Source organism: Macrobrachium nipponense, chromosome 30, assembly GCF_015104395.2.
Source record: "Macrobrachium nipponense isolate FS-2020 chromosome 30, ASM1510439v2, whole genome shotgun sequence".
NCBI classification, from domain to species: domain Eukaryota; kingdom Metazoa; phylum Arthropoda; class Malacostraca; order Decapoda; family Palaemonidae; genus Macrobrachium; species Macrobrachium nipponense.
The window spans coordinates 53721002-53737878 of NC_087218.1; the positions used below are offsets into that span (position 1 = coordinate 53721002).

Consider the following 16877-nt stretch of genomic DNA (forward strand, 5'->3'; position numbering starts at 1 on the left):
CTTCATAGATCTCTTTAGCAAGGTAAAGACGAACAGGCTTCCTGTAGACTGCTTCCTTTTCCTTGAACCAAGAGAAGTAGCAATATACACCATCTTTATTTATAGAAAGGGGAATAAACTTTAGTTTTTTTTTTTCCCCTAAATATAAATGCTTTACAGAATTTAAGATAAAGGGCGTCAAAGAAAGAGAGGATAATACTTTGTCTCATTTTGGCCTTAGAGGTTGGATTCACAGAGGTCACGTTCTTCTCACAGCATGTTTTGGAAGTCTTTTCCAAGACACGTCTGAATATTCTATAAGCATCTATACAAATGGACCTTAACAACCTCTCCACTCTGAGTCAGTCTTCGTGCAGACTGACCAGAAGTGGACATGAATGAGAGGATTTTTAAAGGTGAATGACAATAGTCATAGCCAGGACATAGAATTGCTGCAGATCGTGTTTTGATGGAAGAGGAAACTGTCCTCTTCCGATACTCTGTGAACCACATATAGGTTTTTTTCTTCCTTTTCAGAGGGAAGAATCAACTTTATATATATCTGCTATCAAAGAGCACAGTAAAAGGCTATACCTGTCTATACAAGGAGAATTAGAGATAGCAGAGGATTAAGATCTTCGGGATCTGATACGATACCTCAATACGACAAGAGTAGGATATCATGTACTTCGAATGGGATCTTTTGTGGCTTCAGATTCCGTGTTCCGACAAGATGGAACTGCTCCTCATCAAACTTCTTTGAGAAATTTTATGAGGAATTCTTTGTTTTCTCTGGCCCTTAACTACCAAGAAGACAGGTGAATTTTTTGTGCATTGGAATCTCACATCAGATTTAATGGAGACTCGGCAATGGGTTCTTGCCAGCATAGTATGTCTGGCAAGACAACTAAAACCCTCTATTCCTGACTCAACGATTTCAGATAGAAGTTTCGTTGCCCAGGCAGGGTACTTACGTTTCACCTACATAAGAAGAGATGGTTTAAAACGTTTTTGCCTACAAAGTCTTTGGGATGCGATGAGGGTTCGAAATGCTTCCCAGAAGGTATTCAGAGAGTACAGTAAAGAGCTAGAAATCAGGAGTCCTCCCAATTTCAGCTCGGAGTCTCCTTCGACTTCCAAGCCCCTTCCCTCCTTCGGACAAGGATAGGGAAGATTCTGCAACGAGGAACTTCATCAGCAAGTAAGAAGAGATCTCGTTAGCAACGGAAGGATTCAAGAAGGATCCTCCTCGGAGGAAGACTTATCTCTCGTACTGTTAGATGTCCTATCGTCTAATGGATGTAGTTTACTACAATCACCTTCCCTTGCTGGAGAGGCCAGAAGCTCAAAGTGGAAGAATTTCTTCCACCCTTCTCCAATCTCCTGATAAACCATTGTGGAGTTTCAGGACTTTCGGACAATGTAGCGCCAACCAGGCGCCAAATGCCAAAACAGGCGTAAAAAACGCCAGAGGCAGACAGTTTCAAGGAACACTGTCATTGTCTGATGAAGAGAAAGAGGGGGCCTCCAACCTAGCGCAGATGCGCTGGAGGCGAACAAGTCAGACAGATAAGAGTGTCTGATGTGGGCATCGCCAGACATCCTCGGGACTCTACCAAGCTCGAAGCTCCAGCAAGTGGAGAGGAGTCAGCCAGGGGCCAGACGCCAAATAGTGCCAGTCTGGAGCCAGACGCGAAGCTACTTCCAGGCGCGAGGCGCCAGCCATGAGTCAGGCAAAAAAGCGCCTTCCAGGAGCTAGGCGGCCAACCAAGTGTCAGGCAGGCGCGAGGCGCCAGCCAGGCTCGAGGCTCCAGCCAGGCTCGAGGCTCCAACCAGACTCGAGGCGCCACACCCGGCGCAAGCCAGGCTCTAGGCTTCATCCAGAAAAGATCCATTTCAAAGGAAGCCCTGGTCTTCTTTGAAATAAGTGTGATCGCTAAAAGCACTTCATGAATGACTTGATGATTCCTTCAAACAGCTGAGAATTAAAAGCGCTTGAAGTGCGAGCTTTTATGAATTCTTGTTCGTTACATAAACAATATGTCGTGAAGGACATATTAGCTGTAACTTAAGGGAGATGCAACTCTGTGTTGACTTCCCTTTGCAGAAGGAGGTCAAGTTGACCTACGAGAGATCCTTCTCTCTTGGTTTTACGTGTCTACGGATACGTTGCTGGGATAGGGAGCCGACACTGATCCTTAACTGAGTTAATTTTTATGTTACATAGTTTTTTTTTTTTTGGTTTGTTTTGAAAGGAGTTTGGGGATAGCTCTTTTCAAACTAAGCACAACCCTCGTGTTAGGATCAGGTGATCGGGATCGGTGTTGTGCTCCTAATTATGCCCCTAGCATAGGTGTATTGTCATGTAAGTGGATAAGACCCCATTGACAAATGACCATTAGATTCTGTCGAGTAAGTGGATAATACCCCATTGACAGATCTACAAGAACTCTTAAGCCATAGGTCACATCCTCGCTGAGGCTCTTGAGACGAAGCAGACACCTAGCAATAGCTAGGAAGTCAACCCTTCGTCTAAAACACATAGGAACCAAGGTTTTATTTATCTATTACCTACAACGTACGTTGTTTACCTGTCTAATCAGTAATTAGCTGTCTCTTACCCACCGCCAAAGGTGCCAATCAGCTAAGTATATATCTGACAGGGAAGTTGAATGTATGAAAATGATATTGTTATTGTACAATAAAGTTTCATACATACTTACCTGGCGAATATATACGATTGAATGGCCCACCAGCCCCCCGCCCCTCAGAGGTGGAAGAGAAAAATCTGTCCTTAGAAGGTAATAGTTCCTATTCCTGCCACCCAGCGGCAGGCCGGTAGATCACCTGACCTACCTACCTGTAGCGTGTGCCGCGAAATTCGAATTTCTATCGGGGACGACGGAGTCTATAGCTAAGTATATATCTGCCAGGTAAGTATGTATGAAACTTTATTGTACAATAACAATATCATTTTTCATGAGGTGCCTAATTTTTGTATACAGTAATTAGTATTTTTGTACATGAACTTCCCTGGCAGATATATACTTAGCTTAGGTCTCTTACGTCACGACAGAAAATTCAAAACTCGCGGCACACGCTACAGGTAGGTCAGGTGATCTACCTTACCCGCCGCTGGGAGGCGGGTGTAAGAACCAGTCCCCCTTTCTTGTCAGATTATTTTCTGTCGCCGGCTGGACAACACCTGTTGTTCAGTCCTTACGATAGTTAAATTCGTTCTCGTTGCCGACGATTTGGATTTTGGTGAAGTACCCTTTGGTTGTTGGCTTGGCATACGCTTTTTGGACTGTTTTTGGATTTTTATTTTGGATTTCTCTTACAATATCTTTAATCATGGATGATTCTGAAATTAAGAAACCTAGTTTTTTTTAGGGTTTGTTCAGTGAAGGAATGTAAAGTTAGGCTTCCTAAAGCTGCATTAGATCCTCACTCTGTATGTACGACTTGTAGAGGGAATGAATGCTCTTTTATTAACCCTTGCAAAGAGTGTGAGAATTTGGATGAGGATGGTTGGAAGGCTCTTTCTTCTTATGTGAGAAAGTTAGAGAAGGATAGGGTGCGCAAGGCTTCTTCAAGGAGCTCTAGTAGATCGAGGGTGAGTGAAGTTGACGCTGAGCCTGTAGTAGAAGTAGTTCCTTCTCCGGTTTCAGCCCAGTGCGCCCAGCTTTGAACCCGAAGATTTCGTTTTCGGAAGTTGCTTCTGGAGAGCCTCGATCAGGAGTAAAAGAGAGCCTCGCTCGCTCTCGACAAGGTAAGAGTGATGATAGTGCAAGTTATCAGTGCAGTGCCCCTAGTGCAGTGGAGGGTGCGTCTGACCGGCTCACTAACGCTTCCACTCCGGCCTAGACCTCTCCAGACTCCCAGACCCAGTGGAGGAGGAAAGTCGAAAGCCGCAGGAAGGTTAGGGAGAACCCCCACCGGTCAGGCGTCCCCTCGGCAGTTCCTGTTGCTTGTTCCCAGGCTGCCTTGGATCGAACCAAGAAGGAGTTATTGCGCCAGTGCTTCTCGTCATCTTCGTCGCCTTCTCCTCAGCGTAGATGGAGCGCCTCGGAGTCGTCTCCCCTCTCAAGAGGCCCTGGAAGGATCCTTGCGCCCTTCCTTCCAGCCCGAATCCTTCGCGGAAGAAACCAGAACGTGGAACGCAAGAGAACCAAGATTTCATCCGGTTACGCTTCTCCTGTTCGCTCTCGGACTTCGTCCCCTGTAGAGGAGTTTAAGAGATCTCCTGCGCGTATCCTGGCGGGTCTGCAGGCGCAGATTGCGGCTTTAGCGGAGTCTATTGCCGGACTTCTCATCGTCGGAAGGACGCCTCACTTCCGGTGAAAGAAGTCTAAGAACGTTCCTTCGGCTAAATCTCCTCTGGCTAGAGAAGCTTTTGAGCCTGTTAGTAGGAGGTCAGAAGTGCAGGCTGGAGCTCGGGATCTTTCTCCGAGTAGGCTCTCCTCTCTTCCAGCAAGAGTTGTGAGCATGTAAGGCGTAAGGAGCCAGACAGGCTCTCTCCTCAGGATTTCCGCTCCTCTTCAGTTAGGCGTCAAGAGCTTGACAGACGTCAGAGCCTCGTTTTCGTCAGGAGCGAAGGAAGAGTTCTTCGCCTGGTGGCCACTCTCCTTTTGACGGACGCTCGGAGCCTAGTAGGCGTCAAGGGCCTAGTAGGCGCCAAGAGCCTGGTAGGCGGCAACGGAAGCTTTCTCCTCCGTTAGATCACTCCCGATCGGATAGGTGCTCAGAGCCTTGTAAGCGCCGCGCTTCTGACAGGGATTCATCTGTGGATGTTTTCTCTCCCCGTGGCAGGCGTCAAGAGCCTGGCAGGGGTTTTTGAGCCCATTAGGCATCAAGAGCCTGGCAGGCGTATTGAGGATGGCAGGCGCCAAGAGCCTAGCAGGCGCAGAGAGCCTGATAGGCGCTCTCCCTTATCCAGACGCTCTTCTGTGAGTTAGAATCTGTTTCGACAGGACGGCCTCCACTTGTAGGCGCTCTCCAGTAGGCGCTCCCCAAGTAGGCTCTCTCCTGGGAGGCGCTATCAAAGTAGGCGTCTTCCTAGTAGGCGCTCTCCAACTAGGCGCTCTCCTAGTAGGCTCTCTCCTGGGAGGCGCTCAAAGTCAAAAGTAGGCGCTCTCCTACTAGGCGCCTCTCCTGGTAGGCGCATCCCCCGTGTAAGCGCTCTCCCAGGTTTGGTTTTTTCTCACCCAGTAGGCGCCTCTCTGAACAGGCGCTCTCCAAGGATTAGCTCTCCTCCGGCATAGAGCTTCAAGACGTCATTCTTCGGAAGAATTTGTTGATTCGGGAGGAGAGAATTTGCCCAAGGATGCTTCGGTTTCTTCGTATAAGAGACTGACAGACCTCCTCTTGCAAGATTTTGGGGAGTCTCTTTTCGGCCGTTGCTCCTCCGTCTCCTCCGTCCTTATTTTCAACGACCAATACGGCTAAGAAGTCTTCAGTCGTTAAGAATGAAGCCTACAGTGTCTATGAGAAGGCTCTGAAGAACTTGACGACTGGTGCTTTCAAAAGAAGAGAAAGGCAAGACAGTTTTTTCTTTTCCCCCGTCCAAGCTGACGGGTAAGATGGGGGTTCTGGTACGAGTCAGGAGAGCCTTGGGTCTGACTCTTCCCTCTTCTGCAGACTCGGACTTCTCTTCGTTGGTTGATTCCGCACGTCGCTCGGCGCTGAATTCTGCGAAGACGACGTGGGGTATGAGCGAGTTGGATCACCTTCTGAAGGGAATGTTTTCCAGAGTCTTAGAAGTTTTTAACTTTCTTGACTGGACCCTTGGAGTGTTGGCTAAGAGGGACTCAAGAGCAAGACACTCTTTCGCCTGAAGACCTCCACGCAGTTCTGTCTTGCATGGACAAGGCAGTGGAGAGACGGTTCCGGGGAAAATTGCTTCACTTTTTGGTGCAGGAGTAGTAAAGAAGAGGGCCGTTTTCTGCTCCTTTCTTACCAAGGCGGTTTCTCACGCACAGAGAGCTTCCTTGCTGTATTCACAACTTTCCCCGCAACTCTTCCCCGAGAAGACTATTAATGATATCTCCAGCTCGTTATCAGCAAAAGCGACGCAGGATATGCTAGCTCGCTCGGCTAGAAATTCCGAAACCTTCGTTTCAACAGAAGACGAAGAAGGAGGCTCAAAGTAGACAAGAAACCCTTTCGAGGAGGACCTTCGTCTCGCTCTTCTTCCCCAGAGGTTCGAGACCACCTAGAAGAGGAAGGACCTTCTCTCGGTCTATTAGGGCCAAGAAGTAGTTCGTGTGTCCTCCAGACAACTGTGGGTGCCAGACTTCTGAACTTTGCAGATGTCTGGGCACGAAAGGGGGCGGACAACTGGTCCCTCGCGATCATCAAGAGGGGATACCTCATTCCCTTTATCTCGAGACCACCCTTGACCACCACTCCAAGGGCACTGGTGGCCAATACAGAGACCCACTAATGAATCAAGCCCTCGCTCTAGCGGTAGAGCTGATGTTAGAGAAAGAGGCAATAGAGATGGTTGAGGACCCTCTTTCAGCGGGGTTCTACACCGTCTGTTCCTAGTTCCCAAGAAACTCAGGAGGATGGAGACCGGTTTCTGGACGTGAGCGCCCTGAATGTCTTGTGAAGAAGAGGAAGTTCGCTATGAGACGACGTCATCAGTCTTAGCAGCTCTTCGTCCTGGGGACTGGATGGTGTCGCTTGGACCTTCAGGACGCTTACGTTCCATGTGCCGATCCATCCTTCTTCTCGCAAATTTCTCAGATTCATGTGGGAGGGAACGTTTTTCAGTTCAGAGCCCTATGCTTCGGCCTTTTCCACGCCCCCCACCAAGTATTCACAGGACTGATGAAGAACGTTGCCCAGTGGCTTCATCTCGAGGGAGTGAGGATTTCCCTCTACTTGGACGATTGGCTTATCAGGTCCAAAATCCAAGGAGAAATGTCTGGAGGACTTACGAGTGACGTTGGATCTAGCAGCTTCTCTGGGTTTGCTAGTGAATTTCGAGAAGTCACAGCTAATCCCCGTCAAGAGCGTATCTATCTGGGGATTCTGATGGCTTCTCAGGTTTTTCGGGCGTATCCGTCCCAGAGAGGATAACCCGAGGTTTGGAGAAGGTAGCAATCTTTCTAGAAAAAGATGTATGCACAGCGAGGGAGTGGATGAGTCTGTTGGGGACACTCTCCTCGCTGGAGCAATTCGTTTCTCTAGGAAGGTTGCACCTCAGCCACCCCTACAGTTCTTCCTGACGAGGAAACTGGGATTGAAAATCTCAAGGTCTGACTTTGCGTTCAAGATTTCGCAAGAGATAAAGGAGGATCTACGTTGGTGGCTAGACCCTCTATTGTTCAAGGAAGGCCTTTCCTTGCAGGTTCGGAACCCCAACCTAGTGTTTGGATGCAGACGCTTCGGACATAGGTTGGGGAGCTACTCTCGGGTCGAGAGAAGTGTCAGGCACCTGGATGGGGGATCAGGTGTCCTGGCACATCAACAAGAAGGAGCTAACAGCGATTTGGTTAGCTCTCAAGACCTTCGAACCCCTCGTAAAAGGGAAATATGTTCAGATCAACTCCGACAACACTACAGCCCTGGCTTACATTCGGAACAGGGGGGGACTCACTCTTTCTCCCTGTACGAGACAGCGAGATCGCTCCTCCTGTGGTCAGAGGAAAGGAAGATAAGGCTTCTCACCAGGTTCGTACAGGGAGAAAGAAATGTCAGAGCGGATCTGCTAAGCAGAAGGAATCAAGTCCTTCCCTCAGAGTGGACTCTGCACGCGGACGTATGCCAGGAGCTGTGGAGGACGTGGGGCAGGCCCCATCTCGATCTATTTGCGACCTCCAGGAATGCGAGGATAGATCTATACTGCTCCCCTATTGCAGACCCAAGAGCAGTGGCAATAGATGCATTCCTGATGGATTGGAGGAATCTGGATCTTTACGCGTTCCCGGCCGCCTTTCAAGATTCTAGGGGAAACGTTTAAGGAAGTTCGCAGCTTCAGAGGGAGCAAGGATGACTTTGATAGCTTCCGTTCTGGCCCGCCCACGACTAGTTCACAGAGGTACTGGAATGGCTGGTGGATGTCCCAAGATCCCTACCTCTAAGAGTCGATCTGCTCAAAAACAGCCCCACTTCGACAGGTTTCACAAAAAACCTCCCCGCTCTCAGTCTGACTGGATTCAGACTATCAAGAGTCTCGTCAGAGCTAAGGGCTTTTCGGCAAAGTCTGCAAGGGCTATTGCCAATGCACGTAGACCTTCCACATCTGGAGTCTACCAGTCGAATGGGATGTTTTTCGACGCTGGTGCAGGCTCATAAAGTTTCCTCCTCCAGTACCTCTGTGACTCAGATAGAAGATTTCCTTATCTTCCCTGAGGGAAAAAATGCGCGGTTGTCTCCACCATCAAGGGATACAGGAGCATGCTTTCCTCAGTTTTCGTCATAGAGGATTAAACATTTCTGAGGACAAGGACCTCCATGATTTAATCAGATCGTTTGAAACGGTTAAAAGAACCTCCTCCTTAGTTCCTAGCTGGAATCTAGATGTCGTGCTGCTCTTCCTGAGGTCCTCAAGGTTCGAACCTCCCCATACTGCTTTCGTTCAGAGACCTTTTCGATGAAACTCTTTTTCTCTGTGCGTTAGCGTCAGCGAGAGGGTCAGCGAGCTGCAGGCTCTAGAAGGTGAGGTCGGTTTCCAAGGAGCTCCGCTGGTTTGCTCTTTTCTTTCCCGGCTTTCCTAGCCAAGAATTTGGAAAAACCCTTCTTCGCCGTGGCCCAGGAGCTTCGAAATCAAAAGCTTATCCTCCTTAGTTGGGACAGAAGAGGAGAGATCTCTTTGCCCGGTGAGAAGCCTGAAATATTATCTTCAGAGGAAGAAAAGACTTGCTGCTAATGAAAGCAATCTCTGGTGCTCTGTAAGGGACCCCAGTAGGCCCTTATCTAAAAATGCACTCTCATTCTTTATCAGGAATGTTATTAGAGAAGCACACACTTCTTGCAATCAGCAACAGTTTTGTACATGCAACTTCCCCGGCAGATATATACTTAGCTATAGTCTCTGACGTCCCGACAGAATTCAAAAACTCGCGGCACACGCGACAGTAGGTCAGGTGACCAGCCCACTCCCGCCGCTGGGTGGCGGAATTAGGAACCATTCCCGTTTTCTAACCAGAATTTTCTGTCGCCGGTAGCAACAACATCGTTGTTGGTACCTGCCTGCATTGGAATTCTTTTCTCGTTGGCCGAGGATTATCGATTTGTCTTTGGTGATGTACTTTGATCTTTGGTTTTGGCATACGCTTATAGTGGACTGTTTTTTTGGATTTGGAATTGATTCTCTTTAAAATGTCTGACGTGGCACCTGTATTTAGGGTGTGTGCGAAAGAGGTATGTAAGGTGAGGCTACCGAAAGCTTCGGTGGATCCTCACACAGTTTGTAAAAAATGTAGGGGGAATGATTGTTCTGAGACTAACACCTGTCTGGAATGAGAAACTTAACGGAAAGTGGAATGGAAGACCTTGGCTTCTTATGTAAGAAAACTTGAGAAAGATAGGGTTAGGAGGGCTTCCATCAGAAGCTCAAGTAGATCCTGCTCTAATGAACAGGAGTAGCTCCTAACTTTCATAGTATTTCTCCTGCTCATAGTTTGGTTTCAGCCCACCCTTCCCCCAGTAGCGAACCTGTAGATGCGTCTACGGAAATGGCTGCAATGAGAGCCTCTATAATCAGCTTGAAAACGCAACTGCAAGCGATGAAGGAGACAGGTAAGCGCAGTGATGTGTGCAGTGATTTGTGCAGTGTCCCCAGTGAAGTGGAGGGGGCGTCTGACCGACTCCGCATTGCTCCTAAGGCCTAGACCTCTTTCAGACTCCCATGACCGGGCAGGGAGGAGGAATGTCGAAAGCCGCAAGGGGGATGTAGAGTATTCCCAACGGTCAGGCGGTCCCTTCGGCAGATCCTGTAGCCGCTTTCCCAGGCTGCCAAGGATAGCTACTGCAAAAGCGTCCTGAGGAAGTGCTTTTCGGACTCAGACTCTTCGTCTCCCAGAAAAGGGGATGGAGTTCTTCCGCTAAATCGCGTCCTCTTAAGAGATCCTGGAAGACGCCAAATAGCGAAGCGTTACGTTCCAGTCCGGAGCCTTTTCCGGATTATTCGCCTGCTCGTAAGAAGAGAGCCATGAGAACTCCTGACTCTTCTCCGGAAGACTTATCACACAAGACAAAGAAGTCTTGGTAGGACTCCAACAGCAGTTGTCTGCCTTAGTAGGAGTTCTTGCTGAAGGCTCTTCTAGGAAGAAAGACATTTCTCTTCCCATCAAGAGTTCCGTTAGGAGAGAGTCAGAGAGTAAGCGTCCTGGCGTTAGCAGACGCTCCTCGCCTGAAAGGTTTTTTCGTCGTCCCCAGCGAGACCTTCTTCAGTCGTATATGACAAAAAATCGGAAACGCCCTATGAGCAAGAGTTCTCCCAGGAGTTTGACTAGAGAAGAGTTTGCCTCCCATGGCAGCATCAGGAGCCTGATTCGCGAATTTCTCGTGAGAGAATTCGTTCGACTAAGAGCTCCAGGAGAGAAGAGAGTCCCTCTCGATTTAGAGCTACTCTAGAAGAAAGGAGCGCTCGTTCGTCCTCGAGGCATTTTCCGAAGGACGCAAGAGTTTCGCCGAATAGGCCTCGAAGATTGGACAAGTTTTCTTCTCCTCCTAGGAGGAGTAGGAGAGATTCTAGCTCCTCTCCGGAAAGACGCAAAGGAAAAAGGAGTTATTCGCCTGCTAGACGCAGTCAACGGACGCAAACGTCTCCCCTCATGGACGACGGGAACAAAAGTTCTCCTTTCTCCTCGCAGGCGCATTTCGCCTTCTAGGCGTCCTCATCAGGACGCAAATGCCTCTCCTTCTTGGACCAGGCAGCCTCACCCAGGACGCAAGCGCCTCGCCTTCTTGGCCTAGGCGCTCTCACCAGGACGCAAACGCGTCTCCTTCTTGGCGCCAGGAACAGGATGTTCTACTTTCGCCTAGCAGGCGTTCTTCGCCTCACAGGCGGCCTGATTCAGGACGCAAGCGCCTCTCCTAGCAGACGCAAGGAGCACTCAGAAGTCCGAGTAGAGAGAAACTCCAGGACTCACACAGGAAGGATGATAGGAGTAAGGAAGAAAGGAAAAGACTTCCTTCAAAGGATCGGTCTCCTGTTGAGGAAAAGCCCTCTTCTCCCACATCATTTTTGGAAGAAGTATCGGATGAAGAGATAACCAAAGATGCAGGAGTTTCAGACTATAAGAGACTTGCTTCTCTATTGCTGCAGGTGTTTGGAGACTCACTACGCCAGTCGGATCCCCCTTCGCCAGGATCGTTATTATCCAGTACGAAAATGTCGAAGGCTTCCTCATTCGTTAAGATGACCCCTACTCTTTCTATGAGAAAGTCTCTGAAAGAGTCTAGAGAACTGGCTCAGGCTAAGAAAGAAGCGGGTAAGACAGTATTTTCTTGTCCTCCCTCTAAGTTGACAGGAAACCAGGGATGTGGTATGATACCAAGGAGCCAATGGGCCTGGGTCTACCTTCGTCCTCTGATGCGGATTTTCCGCTCTTGTAGATGCGTCTAGAAGACGCTCTCTACACTCGGCAAAAGCCTCTTGGGGAATGTGTGAGGTGGATCATCTCATCAAGTGGGTCCTCTTCAAGACTCTCGAAGTCTTTAACTTCATGGACTGGGCCGCCTTGGGAGCTTTAGCCAAGAAGTCGCAAGAACCAGACTTCGTTTCCATGGAAGAGTTGGGCAGTGTTTTAACCTGCCTAGACAAGGCGTTATGGATGGCTCAAATGAAGTGCATCCCTTTTTGGATCCTGTATTTGAAGAAGAGGGCAGTGTTTAGCTCCTTCTTAACGAAATCTGTTTCTCCTCTGCAGAGATCCTCCCTTTTATACGCGCCCCTCTCTAGTCACCTGTTTCCTCAGGACATAGTGAGGGACATTTCTAAGACGCTTTCAGAAAAAGCCACACAGGACCTGCTGGCTCAGTCAGCGAAGAGGCTAAAGCCTGCTGTGCCTCTGGCGAAAAAGGAGAAAGTTCCCTTCCAGCAGCCCTTTCGAGGTAGGTCTGCATCAAGAACTTCTCTTAGAAGTAGACGACCGGAGAAGAGAGGAAGGTCTTCTCGAAGGCCGTTCGTCAAAACCCAGTGAGACGGGGGTCCTCCAGATAAAAGTGGTGCCAGGCTTCTAGATTTTTACGAAACTTGGGCACAGAAAGGTGCCGATGCCTGGTCCCTATCCATCCTAAAGAAAGGATATTTAATCCCCTTCAGGGAAAAACCTCCCTTAACGACAACTCCAAGGGAGTTAACAGCAAATTACAAGGAATCCGTCAAGAAACAAGCCCTTCTACATCTCGTGGAGCAGATGCTTTTCAAGGAAGCCATAGAGGAAGTAAGAGATCTCTCTTCCCAGGGGTTTTACAATCGCCTGTCTTAGTTCCGAGAGTCAGGAGGTGAGGCCAGTTCTGGACGTGAGCGCCCTGAACGAATTGTAGCAAAAAGGAAGTTTACAATGGAGACGACAGCCTCGGTGTTAGCAGCCCTGCGTCCAGGGGACTGGATGGTATCCCTGGACCTGCAGGATGCTTATTTCCACGTACCAATACACCCATCGTCCAGGAAATACCTAAGATTTATGGCTCAAGGAAGAGTTTTTCAATTTCGGGCCCTTTGCTTCGGACTATCAACAGCCCCCCAAGGTGTTTCAAGGGGACTAATGAAAATGTGGCCCACTGGCTTCACCTCGAAGGGATTCGGATATCCTTGTATCTAGACGACTGGCTGATACGAGCACAGTCGAGAGTCAAGATGTCTGGAGGACTTAAAACTGACTGGAGTTAACACAGTCCTTGGGACTGTTGGTAAACCTCGAGAAATCCCAGATGATTCCCAGCAGAACATTGTTTATCTGGGGATTCGGATGGATTCTCGGGGTTTTCAGGTTTTTCCATCACAGGAAAGACAGAACCGCTGCTTGGAAAAAGTAGCAACCTTCCTAGAGAAAGAACAATGTTCCGCGAGGGAATGGATGAGTCTTCTGGGGACCCTATTTCCTCGTTGAACAGTTCATTTCTCTAGGAAGCTTCACCTAAGGCCGTTTACAGTTCTATCTAAGAGAACCCCGTTGGGATCAGAAATCTCAAAATCTGTCCGATTCCTTCCAGATCACGAAGGAGATAAAGGAGGACCTGCTCTGGTGGATGAATCCGTGCAGGATCAGCGAAGGAGTATCCCTTCACGTTCCGAACCCTCGGCTAGTGTTGTACTCAGACGCCTCAGATGCGGGGTGGGGTTAGCCACTCTAAGGGACGAGAGAAGTGTCAGGCACCTGGAGGGGAGAACAGGTGTCCTGGCACATCAATATGAAAGAGTTAGCAGCGATTCACCTGTCCCTCATACACTTCGAGGCTCAGATCACAGGTTCGGTACTGCAGATCAATTCGGACAACACAACAGCCCTAGCTTATATCAAGAAGCAAGGAGGGACGCACTCGTTCTCCCTTTACAGGAAAGCAAGGGAACTACTGCTTTGGGCAGAAGAGAGAAGAATCACTCTCCGGACAAGATTCATCCAAGGGGAGGGGACAAAAATGTACGAGCCGACCTTCTGAGCAGGAGAGACCAAGTACTTCCTACAGAATGGACGTTGCATCAGGAAGTATGCAACAGACTTTGGAACCTTCAGAGCAACAAATATAGATCTTTTTTGCCACCCATTGGAACAACAGGCTGGAAAGTTACTGCTCCCCGATCGCCGACCCAAGGGCGATGGCAGTGGACTCCCTTCTCCTCGATTGGCAGGAATAGACGGGTATGCTTTTCCTCCGTTCAAAATATTATCGGAAGTGGTAAGGAAGTTTGCAGCAGCAGAGGGAGCCAAACTGACCCTCATAGCCCCGTTCTGGCCTTCACAAAACTGGTACACAGAGGTACTGGGATGGATGGTAGACTTTCCGAGATCTCTCCCAAACAGGAGCGATCTTCTCAGACAACCCCACTTCGACAGGTATCACAAAAACCTACCCGCTCTCGCTCTGACTGCCTTCAGACTATCGAAGGACTTGTCAGAACGAGAGGCTTTTCTCGAGAAGCTGCGAAAGCTATCGCAAGAGCGAGAAGACCATCTACTATTCGAGTATAACCAGTCGAAGTGGGATGTGTTTCGCAGATGGGTGTAGAGCTCAGAAGATATCCTCGTCCAGTACCTCTGTGACAGATATAGCCGATTTCCTCCTGTATTTGAAGGAGAAATGTAATTTAGTAGTCTCTACAATTAAGGGCTATAAGAGTATGCTATCTTCAGTCTTCAGGCATAGAGGCCTTAACATTGGGGAAGACAAAGATTTGCATGACCTGATAAGATCCTTCGAGACGTCAAAGAACAGAGGGATTAGAGCACCTAATTGGAACTTAGATGTGGTCCTCAAGTACTTAATGACATCAAAATTCGAACCTCCCTGTAAGGCTACTCAGAGACCTGACAAGGAAGTCTTTATTCTTGGTCGCGCTGGCTTCAGCGAAAAGAGTAAGTGAGCTACAAGCCTTAGAACATAATGTTGGCTTAGGAACGACTCAGCGTTCTGTTCCTTCAAACCAATGTTTTTGGCGAAGAATGAGAACCCTTCGAAACCTTGGGCCTCGAACATTCGAAGTAAAAGGACTTTCTTCGCTTGTAGGAACAGAGCTAGAAATGGGCTCTGTGCCCAGTGAGAAGCCTTAAGTTCTACATAGAAAGGAAGAACGAAACTACAGGGGAGTAAGGAAAGTTTATGGTGCTCAGTGAGAGATCCCAGAAGGCAGATCTCTAAAAAATGCTCAGGCGTATTCTCATCAGAGACGTAATCAAGGAAGCCCATTTACAGTGTAAAGAAGAACAACTGGAACCTCCTTAGAGTTAAAGCTCACGAGGTAAGAGCAGTCGCTACCTCTTTGGCATTCCACAAGAACTTGTCTATACAGACTCTAGTGGAGTCGACCTTTTGGAGATGCAATTCGGTCTTTGCAGCTCATTACTTGAGAGACATTCAAGTGACGTATGACAAGTGCTTTACTCTAGGAGCGTACGTATCTGCGGATTCGTTGCTGGGACAGGGAGCTGAATCCCAATCCTTATAGTTTATTAAGTTAGGTTTTTAATGGTGTTTGTGCATTTTTTGGTCGATTGAAAGAGGGTGCAGGAGTTGACCCTTTCAAATCGTAGTGCTAACATGTTAGTGTGGTCAGGTGATCGGGATTGGTCGTTAGGCTCCTTGTGTTGTATTAAATACCTAAAGCTCTATCATGTAAGAGGGTTAGCCCCCGTTGGTATGATACAGGTCAAGGTTCTGCCATGTAAGTGGGTCAGCCCCCATTGGTACGATCCAAGAAAAGGCTCTACCATGTAAGCGGGTAAGCCCCCATTGGTATGATCCGAAAAGGTTATCAGACGCAGGTCTCATCCTCTCTGTAAATCTGATGGCAAGCAGACTCATAGACAGTATCAATGAAGTCTTCTTCCATATCAGGTAGGAACCAAGGTTGTTTTTTTGTTAATATACCTACACGTATGTTGTTTCCTGTTTTATTTTAAAAAATAATTAGTATGTAACTGTCTCTTGCCCTCCACCAAGGGTGTCAATCAGCTAAGTATATATCTGCCGGGGAAGTTGCATGTACAAAAATGATATTGTTAGTATACAATAAAGTTTTGTACATACTTACCCGGCAGATATATACGATTAATGGCCCGCCCAGCCTCCCCTCAGGAGACAGGTGGAAGAGAAAAATTCTGGTTAGAAAACGGGAATGGTTCCTATTCCCGCCACCCAGCGCTGGGAGTGGGGCTGGTCACCTGACCTACCTGTCGCGTGTGCCGCGAGTTTGAATTCTGTCGGGACGTCAGAGACTATAGCTAAGTATATATCTGCCGGGTAAGTATGTACAAAACTTTATTGTATACTAACAATATCATTTTAACCTTCTGAAAGTCAAGGCGCACGAAGTACGGGCCATCGCGACGTCTTTGGCTTTCAAGAAGAATTTGTCATTACAAAACCTTATGAAGGCCACTTTTTGGAGGTGTGAATCAGTCTTCTCTAATCACTACCTAAAGGACGTATCGATTTCGTATGAAAAGTGTTTTGGGCTAGGCCCTTTACGTTATCGGCGGATTCCAGTGCTGGGGCAGGGAGCTGAAACACATCCTTTTTAATCCTTTTTCCCTGTTAGTTTTAAGTTTGAGTTTTTTGGTTGTACGAAGGAGATTGCAGGAGGCAGCTCCTTCTTTCGTATACTAATGTTAGTATTTGGTTAGGTGATCGGTTGTGCTTGAGGCTCCTTGCAATTGGTAGTGATAGGCTCTGGCATGTAAGCGGGTTGATCCCCATTGACCAGATCCTGCTTGGATTCTGCCAAGTAAGTGGACTCAGTTCCCATTGGTAGACCCAAAGAGTTCTTCAGCCATAGGTCACGCCCTCGCTGAGACTCTTTAGGCAACGCAGACTAATAGACAGTAACTATCAAGTCTTCTGCCTAAATCAGGTAAGAACCAGAGGTTTATATTATTTATTCCTTTAACATGTGTTGTCCCCACTTTCTAAGTAAGTATGTGTCTCTTTCCCTCCACCAAGGGTGTCAATCAGCTAAGTATATATCTGGCAGGGAAGTTCATGTACAAAAATGATATTGTTAGTATACAATAAAGTTTTGTACATACTTACCTGGCAGATATATACGATTGATGGCCCGCCCAGCCTCCCCTCAGGAGACAGGTGGAAGAAAATAACCTGACAAGAAAGGGGGACTGGTTCTTACACCCGCCTCCCAGCGGCGGGTAAGGTAGATCACCTGACCTACCTGTAGCGTGTGCCGCGAGTTTTGAATTTTCTGTCGTGACGTCAGAGACCTAAGC

The 16877-nt window shown here is 48.1% G+C and overlaps 1 protein-coding gene across 3 annotated transcripts in view; it reads left to right on the plus strand.

Moving 5' to 3' along the window:
- The window catches only part of LOC135202513 (uncharacterized), a 45009-nt gene that overhangs the window by 15844 nt on the left and 12288 nt on the right, over nucleotides 1-16877 (plus strand). The gene's annotated exons all lie outside the window — the stretch shown is intronic.